We start from the raw sequence: 24,265 nt of genomic DNA, 5'->3' as shown, positions 1-24,265 counted from the left end.
ATATCAAGCTTTACAATGTATACGCTACTTAGATGAATCAAACCCACGCGTATACGCGCTTTTGCCAAACACAACCCGCGTACAGATCTAAAAATAATTTCTCATAACTTGCAGCTGTACCAGACATCAGTCATACTCATAACACTTATAGAACAATACATGCGTCAGTATGTAGATCTAGAATAAGCATCATAAATATAGTTCATTTCAAACCATTTGATCCCGATCTCTCCTTAGATCTAGTTCTCCATCAACCGGTGAGATCTTTCCTTAGCTCAGATCAAGCAATGCATCATCAACCCATAACCCTGCATACTGGATCTTAATTCTTCATCAGATATTCAAGACATTTCAGATACGCTTGCCTAATGATTTCCTTCTCCTTATATAGCCTTAGGCCTTGTTCAATACCAAGAGCCAAAACCATAGAAATCCAATACCATCAACTTCAAAACTAGGGATCAACACGTCCGCCGAGACGCCAAGGTCCAAAACCATAGGCACAACTTCCAAGGAATAACCGCCATGGACCAAAGGTACTTTTCCACATACACGCGCTTTTGCTGAAGCCAACCTGCGTGTACACGCGACTTGGGCTTAACGAACCTGCGTGTATGAACTTTCTCTTCTTCTTATAGTCTGATCATCAATTCCTTGCTGCTGACCTTATGTACTATGATTTGTCATCAGTGAGGTTTGCCATCAAGGACAACACTTATCTCATAATGCCAACAATCTCCCCCTTTGGACTTGATGGCAAAGCTAACTTGTCACACTTAGAACTATCATCTGATTCCTTTGAGCTATCCTCCATCAGTCACATCTGATATCTCTTCTGAAGATTCATCCAGTTAGACATAAGTGAGATATTCTTCTATGAGAGGGTTGCCATCAAGTACAACACATGCATCATAATGCCAACAATCTCCCCCTTTGGACTTGATGGCAACAACACCAAATCACTCTCCCCCTTTGACATCAAGGGCAAAGGGTGGACCAAGATGTTCTCTTCTTTTGCTGAACATTTCGCTGTCCATACTCCCCCTGAGTATCTGTTAAAATCTCTGAATGATCTCCCCCTTTGTATATGCCAAAGTGTACCAATGCTTCATGCCAAGTCTCTGTACTGCTGAAGTGTGTTGTTCATGCTCTTCCTGACTGTAGGCAAGATCTGCAAAAGATGTTCTTCAAGAAGAACATGACTCTATACATCATAAAAGACCTTCCTATCACCAAAGACTCATACATACATCCATCTCTCAACTAAGTGAGGGTATACAAAAATTGACTCATCCACCCAACCAAGTGGGGATACATCAAAGGTTTACATATGACAACCAATCATATTGCATCAATCATCCCAGGCATAGTGGGGAAACCAAAATAGGCCGTTACATGACCTTGACACCATGAAAGAGATACCACAAAAGAGATATATGACATAGAGACGAAAGAACTAGACCAAGACTTATGAAAGTCACCAGAAGCATTTGATAATCACCATTCAGATCAGCAACCAAGAGATCCTTCTGTTCTCCTTTCGCCTTTGTTCCTTCTGAAATCAACACCAAATGTGAACTAGAACCAAAAGCTTTAAGATAATGCCAACAATGCATCATTGGAAGATTATCTGCTCCCCCTGAACCTGTGCCAGATGATCTCTGTCAGACCTATATCAGACTTTCTGCAACCAACATCTGTCCCTGCTTATTTCCTTCAAAACTACATATACGCGTCTGCATCCACATAAACAAGCGTATATACGCGGATAGGCCTTATGAAACTCGCGTACAGCTATTTTCATATCAGCAACCTATAAATGTCCTGCAGCAAGGTATGTCTGAACATAGATGTCAACTCCTCCTTTTAAACATCATCATGAAATCATTCACATTACATGTGAAACCACCATAGCCATTACATCAACTTCAAGATCTACATGATCCAAGTATCATTACTTGGGAACATCTGCATCAATCAACATATGTAAGTATCAACCTATCATCATATAGATAAGAACTCATCACCATGTCTCCAATAAAGCAACTTTGAGTAGTCATCCATGTATCAGCATTATGTATCTTGAGCTCAAGCTCATTTGACAAAACTTCTTGATATCATCAACAGCAACAATCCTTATCCACAAGAGTGCCTGCATCATAACTGTATGATTTTTATGCATATGACAACAGCAGTATATGAGTGACCCATCATCAAGTGAGGAAGATGTATATTCAAGCTTTGTACTTCTCCTTGTCCTTATGAAGATCACCATGTAAGCACCATATATGCATCATCAAAGAATCAACCATAAATCTGATCTGATCATCAACTATGTAACCCCAAGAATCATATGAGATTTTATCATAGACAACTCACAACCACATCATAGCAAGATATATCATTTAGCCATATAAGAATCATCACCAAGGAATATGCCAACAATGAATTATTAAAGGCATATGCTCCCCCTCAACCTGTGCCATCTGTTAGATCTGATCATGCATATATTAGCAATAAGCATCAAGACATCATCATCATCAAGTTAGGATCAAAACACTTGTAGACATCTTACAGGTATCAAAACATTTTTACACATCCTCAACAGACTGTAACAATTAACCAATAGAGCAAATAATGGACTGAATCATGTCAGATCCCTTTTCTGAGCCTGTCCCCACTTCTTTTCCTCAGACAGATATATACGCGACTTTTCAGTGTCTAAATCGTGTATATACGCGACTTCCCTTTAAGAAACTTGCGTATGAGATTCAGGACACTGAAGTTTTACACTTTCAGCTCCCCCTGAGTCTGATATGTCTGTGTTGTGCTGTGTCTCAGTACATTGTGCTGACTGTACTTCCTTCTTCCTCCATATCTTCAAGTGTGATGAGGTTTTCTCCTTTTGGTGTGATGTCCATCCTTTGTTCCTGCATTCCTTTGCTATATGTCCAAGCGTGTTACATGCATAACATTCAACATTATTCATAGGAGGAGTAAACGATTTTCTTTGAGGAGTCTCTTTCCTTGATTGTTGATGGGGTTGACCTTTCATCTCCCTTTTGATCATTTTAGTTTTCTCTTTAGAGTTCCTTGCCTCACCTTGTGAGCTAGATTCACCTTCAACAGATTCATGAAAACCAAGACCAGTCTTGATTGCAGGAGACCTTTGACTACTAAGAATATCATCCAAGGCTTTAGTACTATCTTGAAATCTCAAAAGTTTATCCTTTTCTACTAATTTACCTTTCAAGATATTTACCTCAACTTGAAGTTGTTCCTCCTTTTCTAGACATTGCTTCTTCATGTCTTCTCCATCTTTTCTTCCTTCTTCCATTTGTTGCCTTAGATTGAGTATCTCCTTTTCTTGCTTTTCATACAGATCCTGCTGAATTTGACGAACTCTGAAGGCACATTCCAACTGTGATTTTAAGCTGATGACTTCGTTGTCTTGTTTTTCAATTGCTTGGTGTAGATCTTCATTCTGCTTCTTGGATTCTTCAAGATCTCCCTTTAGAGAGAGGATTGTGGCTTCAAGATTTTCATAGTAGCTGGATCTATCTCTGAGTTTCTTGATGGTTGTGCTTCTTTCATTGACTTCATCTCTTAATGATGTCACTTCACCCTGCAACTTTTGACATTGATTTTCCTTGTCCTTGAGCAACTTTCTTACCTTGTTTCCTTCCTCTGATTGAGCTTTTAGTTTGGTAACTTCTTCTTTGAAAGCACATTCCCTTTTGTTCAATAGATCTTGTTGGTCTTTAACTTTGTCTGCAAGCCTTCTAAATACTGCCTCTATTTGATACTTTTCTTGCTCACCCATAAAAGCATGTTCAGTAGTTTCACTATCACTTCCATCACTTTCACAGGGAAATATAGCAGGAACGTCAGAGGATAATACATTCATACCTGATAATGATTCTGAATCTGATTCTGAATCTGAAGAACTTCTTATACCTAATCCCCAATCGACTCTCCCACTGTCATAGATCTTCTGACATGTCTTCTTCTTCTTATGAGCTTTCTTCTTAAGCTTCTTTCCCATTGTTCCACGGATCTCCTTCAAGCGATCAAGCTTCTACCAAAGGACCTGCTCTGATACCAATTGTTGGAAATAATACTGAGAGGGGGGGTGAATCAATATTATCAGATCAATCAAACTTTTCAATTTCATACTCAGAAACATATACGCTACTTCAATTAAGTGAACCCGCATGTACACGCTACTGTGTCTAATGAAACTCGCGTATATCCAGAGATCTTATAATTCAGTTAGCTTAATCTTCAGTAAATGCATCAGATCATTATTAAGCATATTAACAGTAAACGGGTGCAGAATAACAGAACAGAACATCACACAAGAGCCACACACATGAACACAAAGATATAAGGTGGAAACCCAATGTGGGTGAAAACCACCTGCTGCAAGTCATCTCAATCTTCTTCTTAAGAAGAAAATCCTTTTACAATATTTGTACTGGTGCAGTCTTATACCAGTACGGGAGCTACAACCCCCTTTGCTCTTGTACTAGCCGATCCATTTACTAGTATGCAGGCTGCTACCTGCTACAATGCTCCAAAGATCTCCTTTAGCTTTTGTACTAGCTTAGATACTAGTACGTAGGTGCTTGCCTACAATCTTCTCTCCTCCAGGTACCACGTTTCATCAATTTTCAGACTGGATACACTGAAGCACAACACATAATCTGTAAGGCCACTTTTCATCCAATTTTCATACTGGACCCATAACTATCATTGAAGCTCAAAACAATCATCAAACTCTGAATCACTGCAACCCTGTTAAAAACAGTCACCAGAACACAGAGCAGACACAGAACTCTGTAATAACCAACAGATCCATCTGCAACTTCAAATATCAAGCTTTACAATGTATACGCTACTTAGATGAATCAAACCCACGTGTATACGCGCTTTTGCCAAACACAACCCGCGTACAGATCTAAAAATAATTTCTCATAACTTGCAGCTGTACCAGACATCAGTCATACTCATAACACTTATAGAACAATACATGCGTCAGTATGTAGATCTAGAATAAGCATCATAAAGATAGTTCATTTCAAACCATTTGATCCCGATCTCTCCTTAGATCTAGTTCTCCATCAACCGGTGAGATCTTTCCTTAGCTCAGATCAAGCAATGCATCATCAACCCATAACCCTGCATACTGGATCTTAATTCTTCATCAGATATTCAAGACATTTCAGATACGCTTGCCTAATGATTTCCTTCTCCTTATATAGCCTTAGGCCTTGTTCAATACCAAGAGCCAAAACCATAGAAATCCAATACCATCAACTTCAAAACTAGGGATCAACACGTCCGCCGAGACGCCAAGGTCCAAAACCATAGGCACAACTTCCAAGGAATAACCACCATGGACCAAAGGTACTTTTCCACATACACGCGCTTTTGCTGAAGCCAACCTGCGTGTACACGCGACTTGGGCTTAACGAACCTGCGTGTATGAACTTTCTCTTCTTCTTATAGTCTGATCATCAATTCCTTGCTGCTGACCTTCTGTACTATGATTTGTCATCAGTGAGGTTTGCCATCAAGGACAACACTTATCTCATAATGCCAACAATCTCCCCCTTTGGACTTGATGGCAAAGCTAACTTGTCACACTTAGAACTATCATCTGATTCCTTTGAGCTATCCTCCATCAGTCACATCTGATATCTCTTCTGAAGATTCATCCAGTTAGACATAAGTGAGATATTCTTCTATGAGAGGGTTGCCATCAAGTACAACACATGCATCATAATGCCAACAATCTCCCCCTTTGGACTTGATGGCAACAACACCAAATCACTCTCCCCCTTTGACATCAAGGGCAAAGGGTGGACCAAGATGTTCTCTTCTTTTGCTGAACATTTCGCTGTCCATACTCCCCCTGAGTATCTGTTAAAATCTCTGAATGATCTCCCCCTTTGTATATGCCAAAGTGTACCAATCTGTCAATGCCCCCCCTGAGTACATGCCAAGTCTCTGTACTGCTGAAGTGTGTTGTTCATGCTCTTCCTGACTGTAGGCAAGATCTGCAAAAGATGTTCTTCAAGAAGAACATGACTCTATACATCATAAAAGACCTTCCTATCACCAAAGACTCATACATACATCCATCTCTCAACTAAGTGAGGGTATACAAAAATTGACTCATCCACCCAACCAAGTGGGGATACATCAAAGGTTTACATATGACAACCAATCATATTGCATCAATCATCCCAGGCATAGTGGGGAAACCAAAATAGGCCGTTACATGACCTTGACACCATGAAAGAGATACCACAAAAGAGATATATGACATAGAGACGAAAGAACTAGACCAAGACTTATGAAAGTCACCAGAAGCATCTGATAATCACCATTCAGATCAGCAACCAAGAGATCCTTCTGTTCTCCTTTCGCCTTTGTTCCTTCTGAAATCAACACCATATGTGAACTAGAACCAAAAGCTTTAAGATAATGCCAACAATGCATCATTGGAAGATTATCTGCTCCCCCTGAACCTGTGCTAGATGATCTCTGTCAGACCTATATCAGACTTTCTGCAACCAACATCTGTTCCTGCTGATTTCCTTCAAAACTACATATACGCGTCTGCATCCACATAAACAAGCGTATATACGCGGATAGGCCTTATGAAACTCGCGTACAGCTATTTTCATATCAGCAACCTGTAAATGTCTTGCAGCAAGGTATGTCTGAACATAGATGTCAACTCCTCCTTTTAAACATCATCATGAAATCATTCACATTACATGTGAAACCACCATAGCCATTACATCAACTTCAAGATCTACATGATCCAAGTATCATTTCTTGGGAACATCTGCATCAATCAACATATGTAAGTATCAACCTATCATCATATAGATAAGAACTCATCACCATGTCTCTAATAAAGCAACTTTGAGTAGTCATCCATGTATCAGCATTATGTATCTTGAGCTCAAGCTCATTTGACAAAACTTCTTGATATCATCAACAGCAACAATCCTTATCCACAAGAGTGCCTGCATCATAACTGTATGATTTTTATCCATATGACAACAACAGTATATGAGTGACCCATCATCAAGTGAGGAAGATGTATATTCAAGCTTTGTACTTCTCCTTGTCCTTATGAAGATCACCATGTAAGCACCATATATGCATCATCAAAGAATCAACCATAAATCTGATCTGATCATCAACTATGTAACCCCAAGAATCATATGAGATTTTATCATAGACAACTCACAACCACATCATAGCAAGATATATCATTTAGCCATATAAGAATCATCACCAAGGAATATGCCAACAATGAATTATTAAAGGCATATGCTCCCCCTCAACCTGTGCCATCTGTTAGATCTGATCATGCATATATCAGCAATAAGCATCAAGACATCATCATCATCAAGTTAGGATCAAAACACTTCTAGACATCTTACAGGTATCAAAACATTTTTACACTTCCTCAACAGACTGTAACAATTAACCAATAGAGCAAATAATGGACTGAATCATGTCAGATCCCTTTTCTGAGCCTGTCCCCACTGCTTTTCCTCAGACTGATATATACGCGACTTTTCAGTGTCTAACTCGCGTATATACGCGACTTCCCTTTAAGAAACTTGCGTATGAGATTCAGGGCACTGAAGTTTTACACTTTCAGCTCCCCCTGAGTCTGATATGTCTCTGCTGTGCTGTGTCTCAGTACATTGTGCTGACTGTACTTCCTTCTTCCTCCATATCTTCAAGTGTGATGAGGTTTTCTCCTTTTGGTGTGATGTCCATCCTTTGTTCCTGCATTCCTTTGCTATATGTCCAAGCGTGTTACATGCATAACATTCAACATTATTCATAGGAGGAGTAAACGATTTTCTTTGAGGAGTCTCTTTCCTTGATTGTTGATGGGGTTGACCTTTCATCTCCCTTTTGATCATTTTAGTTTTCTCTTTAGAGTTCCTTGCCTCACCTTGTGAGCTAGATTCACCTTCAACAGATTCATGAAAACCAAGACCAGTCTTGATTGCAGGAGACCTTTGACTACTAAGAATATCATCCAAGGCTTTAGTACTATCTTGAAATCTCAAAAGTTTATCCTTTTCTTCTAATTTACCTTTCAAGATATTTACCTCAACTTGAAGTTGTTCCTCCTTTTCTAGACATTGCTTCTTCATGTCTTCTCCATCTTTTCTTCCTTCTTCCATTTGTTGCATTAGATTGAGTATCTCCTTTTCTTGCTTTTCACATAGATCCTGCTGAATTTGACGAACTCTGAAGGCACATTCCAACTGTGATTTTAAGCTGATGACTTCGTTGTCTTGTTTTTCAATTGCTTGGTGTAGATCTTCATTCTGCTTCTTGGATTCTTCAAGATCTCCCTTTAGAGAGAGGATTGTGGCTTCAAGATTTTCATAGTAGCTGGATCTATCTCTGAGTTTCTTGATGGTTGTGCTTCTTTCATTGACTTCATCTCTTAATGATGTCACTTCACCCTGCAACTTTTGACATTGATTTTCCTTGTCCTTGAGCAACTTTCTTACCTTGTTTCCTTCCTCTGATTGAGCTTTTAGTTTGGTAACTTCTTCTTTGAAAGCACAATCCCTTTTGTTCAATAGATCTTGTTGGTCTTTAACTTTGTCTGCAAGCCTTCTAAATACTGCCTCTATTTGATACTTTTCTTGCTTACCCATAAAAGCATGTTCAGTAGTTTCACTATCACTTCCATCACTTTCACAGGGAAATATAGCAGGAACGTCAGAGGATAATACATTCATACCTGATAATGATTCTGAATCTGATTATGAATCTGAAGAACTTCTTATACCTAATCCCCAATCGACTCTCCCACTGTCATAGATCTTCTGACATGTCTTCTTCTTCTTATGAGCTTTCTTCTTAAGCTTCTTTCCCATTGTTCCATGGATCTCCTTCAAGCGATCAAGCTTCTACCAAAGGACCTGCTCTGATACCAATTGTTGGAAATAATACTGAGAGGGGGGGTGAATCAGTATTATCAGATCAATCAAACTTTTCAATTTCATACTCAGAAACATATACGCTACTTCAATTAAGTGAACCCGCGTGTACACGCTACTGTGTCTAATGAAACTCGCGTATATCCAGAGATCTTATAATTCAGTTAGCTTAATCTTCAGTAAATGCATCAGATCATTATTAAGCATATTAACAGTAAACGGGTGCAGAATAACAGAACAGAACATCACATAAGAGCCACACACATGAACACAAAGATATAAGGTGGAAACCCAATGTGGGTGAAAACCACCTGCTGCAAGTCATCTCAATCTTCTTCTTAATAAGAAAATCCTTTTACAATATTTGTACTGGTGCAGTCTTATACCAGTACGGGAGCTACAACCCCCTTTGCTCTTGTACTAGCCGATCCATTTACTAGTATGCAGGCTGCTACCTGCTACAATGCTCCAAAGATCTCCTTTAGCTTTTGTACTAGCTTAGATACTAGTACGTAGGTGCTTGCCTACAATCTTCTCTCCTCCAGGTACCACGTTTCATCAATTTTTAGACTGGATACACTGAAGCACAACACATAATCTGTAAGGCCACTTTTCATCCAATTTTCATACTGGACCCATAACTATCATTGAAGCTCAAAACAATCATCAAACTCTAAATCACTGCAACCCTGTTAAAAACAGTCACCAGAACACAGAGCAGACACAGAACTCTGTAATAACCAACAGATCCATCTGCAACTTCAAATATCAAGCTTTACAATGTATACGCTACTTAGATGAATCAAACCCACGTGTATACGCGCTTTTGCCAAAGACAACCCGCGTACAGATCTAAAAATAATTTCTCATAACTTGCAGCTGTACCAGACATCAGTCATACTCATAACACTTATAGAACAATACATGCGTCAGTATGTAGATCTAGAATAAGCATCATAAAGATAGTTCATTTCAAACCATTTGATCCCGATCTCTCCTTAGATCTAGTTCTCCATCAACCGGTGAGATCTTTCCTTAGCTCAGATCAAGCAATGCATCATCAACCCATAACCCTGCATACTGGATCTTAATTCTTCATCAGATATTCAAGACATTTCAGATACGCTTGCCTAATGATTTCCTTCTCCTTATATAGCCTTAGGCCTTGTTCAATACCAAGAGCCAAAACCATAGAAATCCAATACCATCAACTTCAAAACTAGGGATCAACACGTCCGCCGAGACGCCAAGGTCCAAAACCATAGGCACAACTTCCAAGGAATAACCGCCATGGACCAAAGGTACTTTTCCACATACACGCGCTTTTGTTGAAGCCAACCTGCGTGTACACGCGACTTGGGCTTAACGAACCTGCGTGTATGAACTTTCTCTTCTTCTTATAGTCTGATCATCAATTCCTTGCTGTTGACCTTCTGTACTATGATTTGTCATCAGTGAGGTTTGCCATCAAGGACAACACTTATCTCATAATGCCAACATGAAATTCATGAAAACATTGAAACCATGATTTTATAAGATACCATTCCAAGAATGTCCATAATATCGAGCATCACAACTCAGATAATCATTTATAGTTAAAGAATATAAGATATTGCATCATTCATAGTTCGTAAAACAATATGCACAAGTAGTTTACCCTTGTATGTGTGTTTAAAGATGGATGGAAATTGAAGGAGGGACTTCAAGTCTCCACCCAACCAAAGGCAAGTTTCGTTTCAATATTTCTTGTAGTTGACCACCCACATGTCAGATTTAGAGCCTGAGGGGATATTTGCTCAAGGGAATTCACATCAAAGATTTAACAAATATTTAGGAGGATTCCACTGTTTGGGTGGCTTATCAACTACCTCCAAGGAATAAGCACCACAATGACCCTCTTACTCCATCATAACAAACACATGACTTACCCAAGGCTTAGCTAGGGTATTAATAAGTTCTAAGAAACTGAATCCATTATCTAGGTGGTTTATCAGCTGAGATTTCAAGACAAGCACTGTAGAATTTTGCAGTCCACTATCTAGGGGGTTTGTTAGATTACTTAGTAAGAACTAATTGGCTTATAAACTTCCTCTACAAACACTTAGTGGTTTATTAACTCTTTCAACAAGAACCTTAGTGGCTTACTCCCTTTTCTAGTGTTTTATCAACCTTCCACCAAGCACCGAAGTGGTTTATTAGCCCAAACAAGAAGCACTAAGTTGTTCAATTCTCCACTAAGCCTTCCACTAGCCAATTAGGAATTTACACAACATACACACCTTTTCACTATAACATAGGGGAGGAAACTTAAATTCTCAGAGTAGGAGATCAAAAACTATCCAATTCAATTCGGCCCCATTTGTTTCTCCTCATTATTTATTCCATACAAGACACTATTCATTATCTAATCTCCTCTAAAAGTTATGATTGAATCCAAATTATCTTCTTACAACATGTTTTCCTCTCCCTTCTATTCTCATGTTGCGACTTTGTATCTTCATACTCCTTTGTCAATTTTACTGTCCCCTCTTCTTTTCATGTTAACCTCTCTTTTTCCATCTCAACATGTCATTCTTCTACCAAACCACATGGAAGGGACAATATAGTAATTCTCCTTTACCAAGGCTTCCTATTCCAAGGAAAATACTTTCTAGTGGAGGTTATAACAAAGGTTTTTAGCATTATAAAATTGGAAAAAAATTCAAAAAAAACATGAGCTAAAACATCCATTTGTGATAGTGGATGTTTTAACAAATATTATAATGCAACTTCATCACAACTGAAAAATCTAGGCAGCCAAACATTTTAGCGGATGTTTTTTTTGTAGTGTGCTTCATGGAAAAATTAGCATCGATGTGCTACATATATAAAATCACCATTGTTGCACACATAACAAAAAGCATCAAGGAATTGAATAGAAAGTGCATCAGTGCCTAAAATTTATACTATCACAATGTGTATATACAAAAAGAATGCCCCGGGGCATTCTTTTAAGAAATGACGATGGAGCAGTTAAACAAATATTGCAGACCAAGTGCTTTTATTTAAACTCATGGAATTGATGTGTATGGTTTGTATAAACACACTAGCACACTAAGGATATAAAAGGGTTGATTCTATTAATTTTAATAATGCATCGGAGATGGAAATATTATTTTGTACAAATGGAGCACCAGTTCAATGAAAGCACTAGTGCGTTAAGAAATACAATTCATTGGGGCATTAATTGCAAACAATATTGGTGCTCAAAGAACTAAATGCCCCGGTGTTGTCATTTTTCGAAAAGGCACCGATCATGCAAAAAATATGTCATCATGGTAATTTTATATAACATAATGCACCAGTGTGTACTTATGTTATGGACACATCAATTTTTTGTATGAGATTTTCTCTCTTTTGGCAACATCAACCCATGACAATGCAATTATTGTATTTTTTTAAATCTGTTACTCATCAAAAAATCAACATGTATCTTATGAAAATATTTATAGAAATTAAAATTTGATTAGTGCACTTGTATATGATGTTTGGATTAATTTTCTATATTATCAAATTTCGCATCTATTCATTATAATATTTAATCATCCATATATTTAATCAGTGGTATAACATTTCAAAATGACATTTAAACAAATGGGATAAATTAAAATGTATTTTATTATATATCAATAAGAGGCTCTTTTTCATACAAAATAGGATTGTTATTGGTAACCCCTTGTATTTCAATTGGGATAGTACATCCATTACATTAAACAAAATGTTTGATTTTCATAAACAATTATTTCAAAAAATGCAACAAGTTGCATTGAGATCTAAATAGGTCATCATTCTTCTGTGGAATTGTTGTCAATGCTTGAAATACTTCCATGACTTGGGTTATTTGGATGAATGCTTTATTGATTGCATCAATCATTTTCATCTTCTTGATCTTCTTCCACCTACAAGCATAAAAATAAAGTGTAATGAGTGTATCTACATTGTTGAGAGTAATGAAAATTGAAATAAATAATATACATCAATGTAAATCAAACAGAAATGTACCATAGCAAGAAGTGACTCATAAACTGTACACATGGTTTCAAAACCAAGTCCCATGCCTTGTTGCAACAAGTCTTTTTTTGGTGGAGTTCCATACTTTATCTCCTGCATGTTTTAAATCTCATTATAAATCATAGATTTAATATAAAGGATTTTTTTGTTTTACTAATTATAAACTTAGACAAGTAAAACAATAGATACTTACAAATTCCACAATTAAATTTTTATATGCCAACATATACTCACAACCCATAGTTAACCCAATGCCAATCAATTCTTCTAATAGCTCTTCTTTTTATGTTAGCACCTATCTGAACATATTCAAGAATGGTTGTTGCAAAATAACTTAAAATATACAAAATGGAAACCTTGACTTGTTATAAGGAAATATTAACAATTACTCACAAAGTTTGATATCAACCATTTTCTTCCATGTCGTCTTCTTTTATGTGTTGAATGAGTTCCATTTTGTTTCCTTTTTTGCAAGAAAATACTTGAAAATTAATATTTGATGCTAATTTTTTTTTTTTTTATATGTACAAAGTCAATCATTATTACATACATTTGAATCATGTTGTTGATGAGATGCTACCTCTTGTGATGCAATTATGTCCATTTCTTTGACCATATCCTTGTACACTTTTTTGGACATTCCTACTAGCATGTTTCACATACCAACTGGTTGATTCTTTGGGATTTTAATAATCTTCCTACAAAAAGTAATAAACTATTTTTATATTGATATATGAAGACCAAAATATAACAAATTTGATATTAATAAATGGATGGTTTGTAGTAATACATGCATATACTTCTATAAAATCAATTTAATTAGGAATATTACCTTTTGAATTATTCTTTTTTGTTATTGTATGTTTTTTCTATTGCAAGTGTGTCATGTCTCATTGACCATTACTTTGGAAACATTTCCTGTAATTTAGATATAATTTGGTTCTTGGAATCATTGGATTGATTTTTTTATTGTAAGTGGAAAGTACGTCTATATGTCCATTCCACTAGATCCCTCACATTTTTGTAAAAAAATTCCCCTTGTTATTAACCTGCAACACCACTCTAGATGAGCTAAGAACCAATTCATCATCATTTACATGTTCTATAATTTTTCTTTTCTTAGAGCTACATTAATATTTTCCTTTGTTGTTGGTCCAAATAGAACATTAAACATACATGAATTAATATAGTGTTTGAAACATGTTCTATAATATTTTAAAGTATATTATTAATGAAAATTAAAAAAAAAATCATATTGAAGTAATTTTTCATTCACCTATTTCATCCTTCTGCAATTTTTCTATCAGGATTTTACACTCTTCTGCACTTAGATTAGAAATAGTTTTATCGACCTTCTTCATTTTGTGGCTTTGTATGATACACATTAACCAATACATATTAGTTAAACTTACATATAGTTCAAACACATTAATTTTGTAAATAATTTACAAAGAACTTGCCTTCTCTACTTTTTTCGTTGTGCTATCATTGTGTCAATTAGTATTCTTGTTACTTGACACCTTCGTCGACATTTTTTATCAATATACAACCTGTAACATTCACTACGGAAGTCATTATATATATTGTATACATAAATCAAATAATTCTCAGCCAAAAAAAGCTATGGTAACTAGTGTGTTTATTTGAATAAACGCACTGATGCATTTATGCCATTAAATGCACCAAGTGTTTGATTGTTCAGCACCGTCAGCAAAAATTAAAACTTTCAAATAATTTTAAATTATGACGGTGAAATTTGTAACAATAAACTCATTGAAATGAATTAGCAGTGTTATTTAGAAGGGGTGCCTTGATGTGTTATATTACACCAGGAGCACCGATGAACAAACTAGACAAAACCGACAAGGTTATAATACACTGGTGCATTGTATTACACAGGGTGCACCGGTGTGTTGTATTATATTAGTGCACCACGAAACATACATCATTATTTTAAAAAATGGACAGGGGTGAAAGGGTTTGGATCTAATTCAATAAGTGGAACCCTACTTTAGATGCCAAATTCCCTATATATAGTAAGTACACAAACCCATTCATTTTAAATTCTTAAAATTAAAAACCCTAATTGTGAAGGGATGGAGGGAGTTAAACCCCAAAGTGAAATTTTTGAGTCACATAAGCAAGAAGAAGAAAGGGTTTAAGGTTAGTATTGAAACCTTTTTTTTAATTTTAATTAAATTTAAATATAAGCACAAATCGTAAAAAAATTTACTAGTAAAGTCAATAGTAAACTTGTCATTATAAAAGGATTTTTATTTTTTTTTCTTCTGAATTGTGAATAAATCTAACCAAAATTCTAAAAAAAATTAATAGTAAAATCAAAAATAAAACTTCACAAAAAAATATATGAATGGTTTTGAGTGAATCACCATATCTTTCATATTCTGATCTTTCTGTAGTTTTGAAATATTTTGCTATTCCACAATGCTCCTAGTATGTCTCTCTTGCAAATGGTCTCTCTTTCAATTAAACCCAAATAGAAAATATAAAAAAAATTATTAGTATAATCAACAATAAAATTTATTTTTTTACTGTGCAAGGATTTGAGTGAATCACCATACCTTTTAGCTTTTGATATTTTGAATAGTTCTGCTAATCATTATTTTGCTACTACACAATGCTCCTAGTATGTTTCTCTTGCAAATCACTCCCTTGAAATTTTGAGAAAAATAACAAAATAGTGAATAACTTCTTACTATTTAAAAGAATCTATGAAATTAGAATTCGAGAGTCAACCGCCACTCATTTTTGAATTTAAAAAAAAAAGGAAACAATTCATAATTTTTTTAACTTAACCCAAACATTAATGTGTTTGATAATAAAGAGCACTGATACATTTACAAGTAAATCACATCGACATTGTTGGTGCGCTAATTTTTTCAATGCATTGACATTAGATCTATATATATATATATATATATATATATATATATATATATATATATATATATATATATATACACACACACACACACACACATATATATATATATATATATATATATATATATAGATATATATATATATATTCGAAATCCAAAAATAGTGTGATTAATATTGTAATGCAATGATGTAGTTTGTATTTAAATGCATCAGTTTTGTAATTGTTATAAGAGAACTGACATGGTCGAATTCGTTTTTATTTTGAAAATCTCGGAAACAAGTACATACCAGTGTTGTTTTTATTTAAACACATCGGTGCGATTTTATACAAGAACGTCAATATGATAATATATTTTATCTTTTTTGAATACCAGAAATCAGTGAAAGTATTATTTGAATGCCCTTGTGTTGTTATGACTTAAACAAATCAATGAATTTGTTTTGATAGGTGCACCGATAGGGTTTAAAAGATATCTAAAATTTTATTTTCACACAAAGTGGCATATTAATCTCAATTATCCTTTAATATGCATCCAAATGAATTACAATAGTTCATAGTATACATATTCTTCTTAAATTCACCTTATTCTTGAAAAATAGTTTGAAAACTATATTGAAATTCAAATTGTGGTTATATGGTTCTCCAAATTAATTTTAGATATGCACACAAAATTTTATTTCTGATATTTCTCAAATGCGGGGACAAAATATCAATAATATCAAATGGTTAATTCTTCAAAGTCCATCTTGTTCCATATTGTTGATGAAATTCCTTCACAGATTTATCCCTTTCCATCTCTCAATAAGTGCAAATTTTATTTATATTTTGAATATCTTATTGATTTTTTTTTAATCCATGTCAATTTGAATAAAAATGTATCTAATTTTGCAGGATCCTTATTCAAAATTGACTTCAAATGCATAAATTATTCCTCCATTTCAAAAATGTTGGGAGCTCTTATCAGGAACATCATATTGCAAGTAGTTGGTAGATGAAAATGGACATCCTCTTCACCCTACCAATTAGAACATGACATCTTACAGCTGCAATCCTAAATCAATGATAGTAATAATCATTTGGTATAATGTAATTTCAACAAGGCAATTGCATTGACGTGCTTACTAATATCATTAATATTATACTAATAATGTTAAATATTTTTTGAAATTAGGATTTTAGTGATGCTGATTGACCCATCTACCATCTTCTGGTGCACCCCACTACAACGTCAAATAGAGAGAAGGTTTCATTAAGAGAAACACTCGGAGAGAGAGAATACAAATAATGGTTGAATCAACCACCTATTCAATTCCCACTATGTCTAGATTCACCAATAAGGAATGACTACAACAATAGTATTTCCTGATCACAAGTTGGCAATGGAGGAAATCAAATAGAGGTTGGTATGGATTATTACTGAAGGGATATGACTACCATGGAGGAAATTTTGTTAGATGCATTCCAGAACGATGAGCTAGGGGATGATGCTCATATAATTGATATCTTATTCAAAAGCCTGAAATATACTTCCACCACCCCTCTCTTTGGACCTGGAGGCAAGTCAAAGTTTACTCAGCTGGGGAAAACGATGTTGTTTTACAACATGAAAGCAAAGTTTGGCATGTCAAATATATGTTTCTAGGAAGTATTGAGGTAATTTTCTTACATGATTAATCAATTCCCTTATATTTTGAGAAATTTTGTCAGACAATCAACATTTAAAATGGCTTATTTTACAAACATTAAATATTTCCATTCTACAATTATATGGGCCCCAACAACTGCAGTTTATGCAAAGATAAGGTTCTTTGAAGTAAAAATGTCTTGTCGAGTAGCAAATACACAAAAAATTTATTGAAAATTTTGGGTGTTCAATGAATGCCATATCACACATGTCCAAATTATTGCATTCTATATAGAGGATAATATGTAGATAAAGAGATATGTCTGAAATGTGGGCATAATAGGTATTGAAATTTAACAAAGACTGGTAAATCGCATGGTCCTCCTCATAAGATACTAAGGCACGTGTATATAATCTCAAAGATGCAAAGTTTCTTTTGTTGCAAGTAATTAGCTATGTTGCAGGGATGGCATGCCTCACATAGAAGTGAGTCAGGAATTATGTGAATCCCAACACATTCAATAGCCATGAAGCATATAGAGGATACATGGCTTGAAAAATCCTAGGATGAAGTACGAAGTCTACAACTCAGCATATCCATCTATGGCATCAGCCCATAGTACCTCCAAAACACAAAATCTATTGTTTGTCTTGTAGTAGTGGTTAATAAAAATACCCCCCCCCATCATTTTCCAAGAAGAATGAACATCTTATGGTTGCTCTCATAGTCCTTAGTAGAAGACAAGGGAAGAATAAGTATGTCTATTCAGAAGCATTAATAGATGGATTGAAGGAATTATGGCAAGGGATACATGTGTAGGATGTACTAAGACCCATCACAACAAAGAGGATTTTTACTCTGTATGGAATATGTGCTTACACCATTCATGATTATCTAGGATTAGGAGTTTGATCTAGTAAATCACATTTTTATTTATTTAATTATATATGTAACAATATTTTTTCGCATATTAATTTAATTCATTGAAATTGTTCTAATCTTCATGGTCGCTAACGTGTCAAAATGTATATAATAATTTCACAAGTCTTGTAACAAAAGGGTATCATGGACATAAATGTTGTGGACCTTCTCTGCAGGCTAGATTGTTCGACCACCTACGAAATCTAGTGTATGACTTCTCCAGGTTTTTCCTCCCAAAATAAAACCCTTACAGAAGAGAAACATTTGCTTTCAATGGTAAACTAGAGAGAACCCAAAGGCTTGCAATAATGACACTAGTTGAATGGATTAGAGAATATGAGAGAGAGAAGGAGAAGGAGTTTGTAGAAATGTTTGATTTAAATGGGAAGCATATGTTCGATGACCCATAATTCTTCAACACCTATGTTGAGAAATTTCCCATTGGGATGAAAAGGAAATATGTCTTTTATGATCTCCCATGTTGGGAGCATCTTAAGACTGCCCACTTACTAGATCACATGCATATATTTAAAAATGTTTCATCTTATTTATGGAGGCACATATCATCGAAAGAAAATGGAACATTGGTTGTTAGGAGTGATCTTATTTCTTCAAAAACTAAAAAGAAACATTGGCCAACACAAGAAACTAGAGGAGAAGTTGGTCCCTCTTGGTCTTTCAAAGAAGGTTATGTCCCATGGATTTTAAAGAAAGATATTTTATAATTAAATTTGTATAATGTACTATTTACTATGCAGTGTGATTATCCTCTTCTCATACATAGGTGTGTGAACCATAACTTCCCCCAAGACCTATGACATGCCATATTTAAATTATCTGCATTTGTACATTGGATCACATCAAAGGATATTAATATGGCTAGCATTCCATGGTGGCTATTGGTCACTTTAATTGTTTATTAATTAAACAATCGAGTGCCACATAAATTGTCAACCCAGGAAAGTCCGATTATTTCAAAGGTGACTACGTACTGTATGTACTCGATTTTAATAGCATTAAAAGCTGTAGTATAAAGAATTCATTATCTGTTAAACCCTTAATCTGTGTTACAGCAGTTATAGTCTATTGCAGGAATGGAATAAGAACAGATGATTAATTAAAGAGAATAAATATGCAAAAGGAAGCGATGGCTATCCTGTAACAAAGGATCAAGACCCTATCCCCAGAGTAGGAACATTCAGCACCGGCCTTTCTTATCCAGTTCGCCAATACACTCTGTAAATCCTAGTCACTGGTGAGGCACTCATATACAACATCAATCGATTAAAAGAAAAACAGAGTCTTAGCAAAAGAAAAATATCAACAGAAGCAATACTCGTGAATAAGGTATGAATAGAAATCACACACGAAACACATAAGAAAGAAGATGGGTGAATCTTGTGATGAAGGTGGGCCTTGTCCTTCTCACAAGATTCCCTAGGACATGGAAACTAAGACGAAATAGTGAGAACAGAACTTTATTTATCTACCAATACACCATATTACAAGAAAGATTCAATCTCGTCCTTCCACTACAATTCCTGTGTTACAGCTTGTTCATCCTCTCTATCCCCCCTCTAATGTAGATGTCTCCTCTTTATAGAGGAGAAATCTATTACAAAAGATTTTCATTGTACATTCTAGTTCGACCCTTTGTACAAAAATAGGGAAATCAGTTCCCGTTAACAGAATGTTGTTACAGTAATGTGGATCATGAACGTTACGACCAATGTAACCGTTTATTCAATAATCGATCAGATTGCTTTTCTGTTGCAGATCTGATATGCAAATCTCAACTGTCTCCTCGAGGTTTACATGCTGTCCTTGTTGTTTCAGCTTCGAGGTTCGTGCTATTTCCGCTATTTCAGCAACTGCAAAATATGGTCCTGCCAGCTTTAGGCAGTTTCAAACAATTGTTCAGCAATTTAGTCAACTTCAAGGATCAATTATAAAGATAGCATGATTATGTGTTGAATAATTAAACATATAACAATGAGGAGAGTTACTGTATACCTTTGGAATGATTAAGTCAAAACACTAGCAAAGGCTTTCAATTATGGGTTGAAGAGGGTAATATTATGACAAAATATAAGGTCAAAAATAGACAATATGGGGTCCTAACATCCCCCCCAACTGAAAAGGTTGCATGTCCGCATGCAACGTCTACTCTGAATCTGAGTCGGAATACTGGGATGAACAGTGCAAATTGCTTATGTAGTAACTATAGAAGGTGTTGTCAACCATGTCTCTAAACCCATGGACACTCTGAAATCTCTGCCATGCTGCCAACTCCTCCTTTTTGGTCAATTTAAATTGAGCCTTATATTGCTGTCCAAGTAGCCATAGGAGAGGGAAATGAAAGTGGTAACCAATCCATCGTTTAGCACACTATCTAATGCATTTAACATAATCAGGTATGCGTGAGATTGCTGCCTGAAGATTGAGAGGATTATAAGGATGATATTCCCGTCTTTCTTTAGGACAGTGTTCCCAGAATAGATTATTTGCTTTTATAGCCAGAGCTCCTTTAGTTTTCACATAATATTGGCAGTCTTCCAAGACTGCTGCTTGTAGTTTCCTGATATGATCAGTCATCCCTGGTTCTCGTAGAATTCGTTGATGTTCTGCAATGAAGATAGCTGCATTCTGTGGTTCAACACGAATCTAGAGAAGACAGTTCTCCTCATTGTGTGCTGCCGACATAAAAGCATTCTGCCAAGTAAGCTGATTGGCCAAGAAGGAAATAAAGGCTCTTATTTGGATATCGCCAACAAGAGGAAGTAAACTAATCTTTCTATCTTCAGGCATAGCCTCATTGTGAAGGTAGAGTCCACACAGCAAGTTTTGGTCACTATTTGGTGCTTCTGCGAAAGTCTCAATAAATTGTTGCAGTGTAGAGACCTGGTGGGGTCTTCCATCCTTGATTGCTTTTATCTGGAGGAACGCTAAGCATTCTCTCAAAAATACAGAATAGTTAAAAGAGGGTTTCCTTGTAGCGAGTAACCGCTGGACCAAGTCAAAGATGAGGGACAATCTAGTTTTTAATTTCTTATTCTCCTTATGTTGTGCACGAGACTGTTCAAGCACTTCCCAATTTATGTATGCATAGTTGAGCCATAATGAATTATGTTGCTGAAATGCCTTTCCTTGTGAGAGCTCATACTCTGTCTTCCATGTGTCACTTAGTTTTTGAAGACTGGAAGTCTGTGTGTAAGCATTGCTGACACGGGAAGGTTCAGTCTGTGTATACATAGTTGTAAAAGACTTTGGTACTGGTTTCTGTTCTGTAACAACTTGGGTAGGCCAGGGTGGTTTTGTTTCTTCCTCTAAAATTCTTGAAGACCCTACTGGTTCTTGTGTAACAATAGGGTGTTCCTTTTTTACTATAATAGGAGAAGGTACTAGACTGGCTCCAGATAAGGGAACTTCAACTATCTTACAACCTGCTCGAGTATAGAGATCACCACATTCACTGCACATGTATTCACTGTATTGATCCTTTTCTTCACTCTTTTCAGCTGCAGATGCTACCTACGCTAACATGTACAGATTGAGTTCCTTTTTATAGGTTTCCCTAGCCATTGTTAACTCTTGCTGATAAGCCTTAATTTCTGATTTCAAAAACTCATTTTCTTCCTGCAGGGAGGCTAAAGTAACCAGGGCTTCTGTAATTGCAGGTTCCAATGGAGGAGAGAATTGTTGTTCGGCATCAACTTCATCATTTGCGTCCACAATAGCTGGCTCTTGTGTATCACCTGTTGGGTCAGTGGCTGGTTCTTGTGTGGCACCTGTTGGGTTAGTGGCTGGTTCTTGTGTATCAGCCACATCTAGGTCATCTTCTTTTTGTTCTCCAACAGGTGGTTCTTCAGTGGCTGGTTCTTGTGTAACAGCCACATACCCTGTATCAGTAGCTGGTTCTTGTGGAGAAGCTGCCTCTTTTGAAAAAAATGATGTCACAAAATCGTGAACACTCTGCATTTCGCCACCCGAGGGTGAGGGAGGTGAAGGTTCAGGGCTAGGCGGAATACGGGAATTTAGAATGATAGGTGGGGAATTTGGGATAATGGCCTCAGTTGCTACAGACAACCTTATTCGTTGCCGTGGTAAGGAATCAGGAAAAATAGTATTTTTTCTCTTACGAGCACTTTTCCTCGGGGTAGGGGGATTATCAGAAATAGTGGCTTCCTTAACTGAGGCCCTCGTTCTTCTTTTTAGTGGGGTTGCAGCTTTCTGTTGCTTTTTCCTCTTAAGGAAAATGATGGGGGTATTGTCATCCAAATCATCGGTGGGGATATGGACTATGGGAGTGGATGGTTCAGCTTTATTAAGGGGTGGGGTCCACTGCAGATTTTTAGTGCTCAATTGGGGTGTTTCTGCTGCTAGTTGCTGATTTTCGGCAGCTTGCTGGGAGTTTTCGTTGGATTGCTGGAAATTTTCTTCGTCTTGCTGAGGATTTTCCTCAGCTTGCTGAGGAGGGTTATTGAGGGGAGGTGGATTGTGCAGGGCAAAGCCTCTATTTATTAAGAGCTAGACCAAACGATGGTGCATGAGGCAGAGGAGTTGGTGCCTTGCGTTCACGGTATAGTGTGCCATATTTTTTAGACAGCCAAGCAGATAATAGGGAATATTTATTAAATGACCATGCATCAAATGATTTAATAAAACAAAGTCGTGTTGGTAGACTACCTGATAACGACCCTCGCAGGTGAAATACTGCTTAACAAATTCTGCAACCTTTGGCCATGGTGGTGGTAGTGATCGAAGTGCAACACCCCTGCCTTTGGTTTCAACGTGCTCCCCTGGTAATAGAAAATCTTGTTGTGCATTGAGAATGAGGTGTTTCCTGCTGAACCAGCGAGTACCATTGGTTGGTAGTCCCGAAACTTGCGCTATGTCCTCCTCTGTTGCTGGAATTCGCACCCCTTGAACAGTGGAGTATCCTTCCCTCAAATTGCATGCAAATTCCAGAACCTGCTTTGAATCAAAATCCATAAGTCTTCTGAAGTAATCCACCCATCCTGCTTGTAGAAAGATTTGGTATGCCTCTGAGTAGAGTTCCAGTAATGTCGTTGTGCCAGGTCCATGTCTAACAACATTTCCTCCCATAGTTACTGGTTCAGACAAAATACAAAGTGCAGAGCCGAGTTGCCGAGGTTGAAACAGAGCAGAACGTTACAAATGAAGTTATGACATGATAAGGTACAGATGAGGTGACTTAGATACTACCGCGAGAAATAGAGATGGTGGTGATTGGCATGTCATGTAATGATTACAATATTTCAGTAATCCCCCCAACTGCGGCTGAATGATATGGTTGGTGTTACGACGATTTCGGCAGTCGTATCAATATCTCCTCATTAACTACAATTTAATATTCACACTAAAACATGCATACCTTTATATTTACCTTTGGTTGTTGCGCCAAAAAGTATTATCTCATCCTTAATAAGTCGATGATAATTATAAAAAGGGTCTGTACAGTATGAGGGTTTTATACACAAGGTTTTCATTATTCACAGGAAGAAGTAGTGAAGGAACATAATTATCAGGATGAATGGTTGATTCCTTTAATGAAGAATGATATGTTTCTATCGGAGTAATACGGGAACAAAAATGGGAAATTGGTGCTTTTTAGGAAAAATGGAAAAAATTGGTGTTTAAGCACTGGGATTTGGTGTTTTAGCAACGGGAAATGGTGTTTCAGCAACGGGAAATGGTGTTTCAGCAATGGGAAATGGTGGAGAAAAATGTAAGAGGGAATGAAT

Source organism: Pinus tabuliformis, chromosome 8 (genome assembly GCF_031772625.1).
Source record: "Pinus tabuliformis cultivar Carrire ecotype Pingquan chromosome 8, CPIR1, whole genome shotgun sequence".
Taxonomy (NCBI): Eukaryota; Viridiplantae; Streptophyta; class Pinopsida; order Pinales; family Pinaceae; genus Pinus; species Pinus tabuliformis.
The sequence above is the reverse complement of the archived record's forward strand: the minus strand, read 5'-3'. Positions refer to the sequence as shown.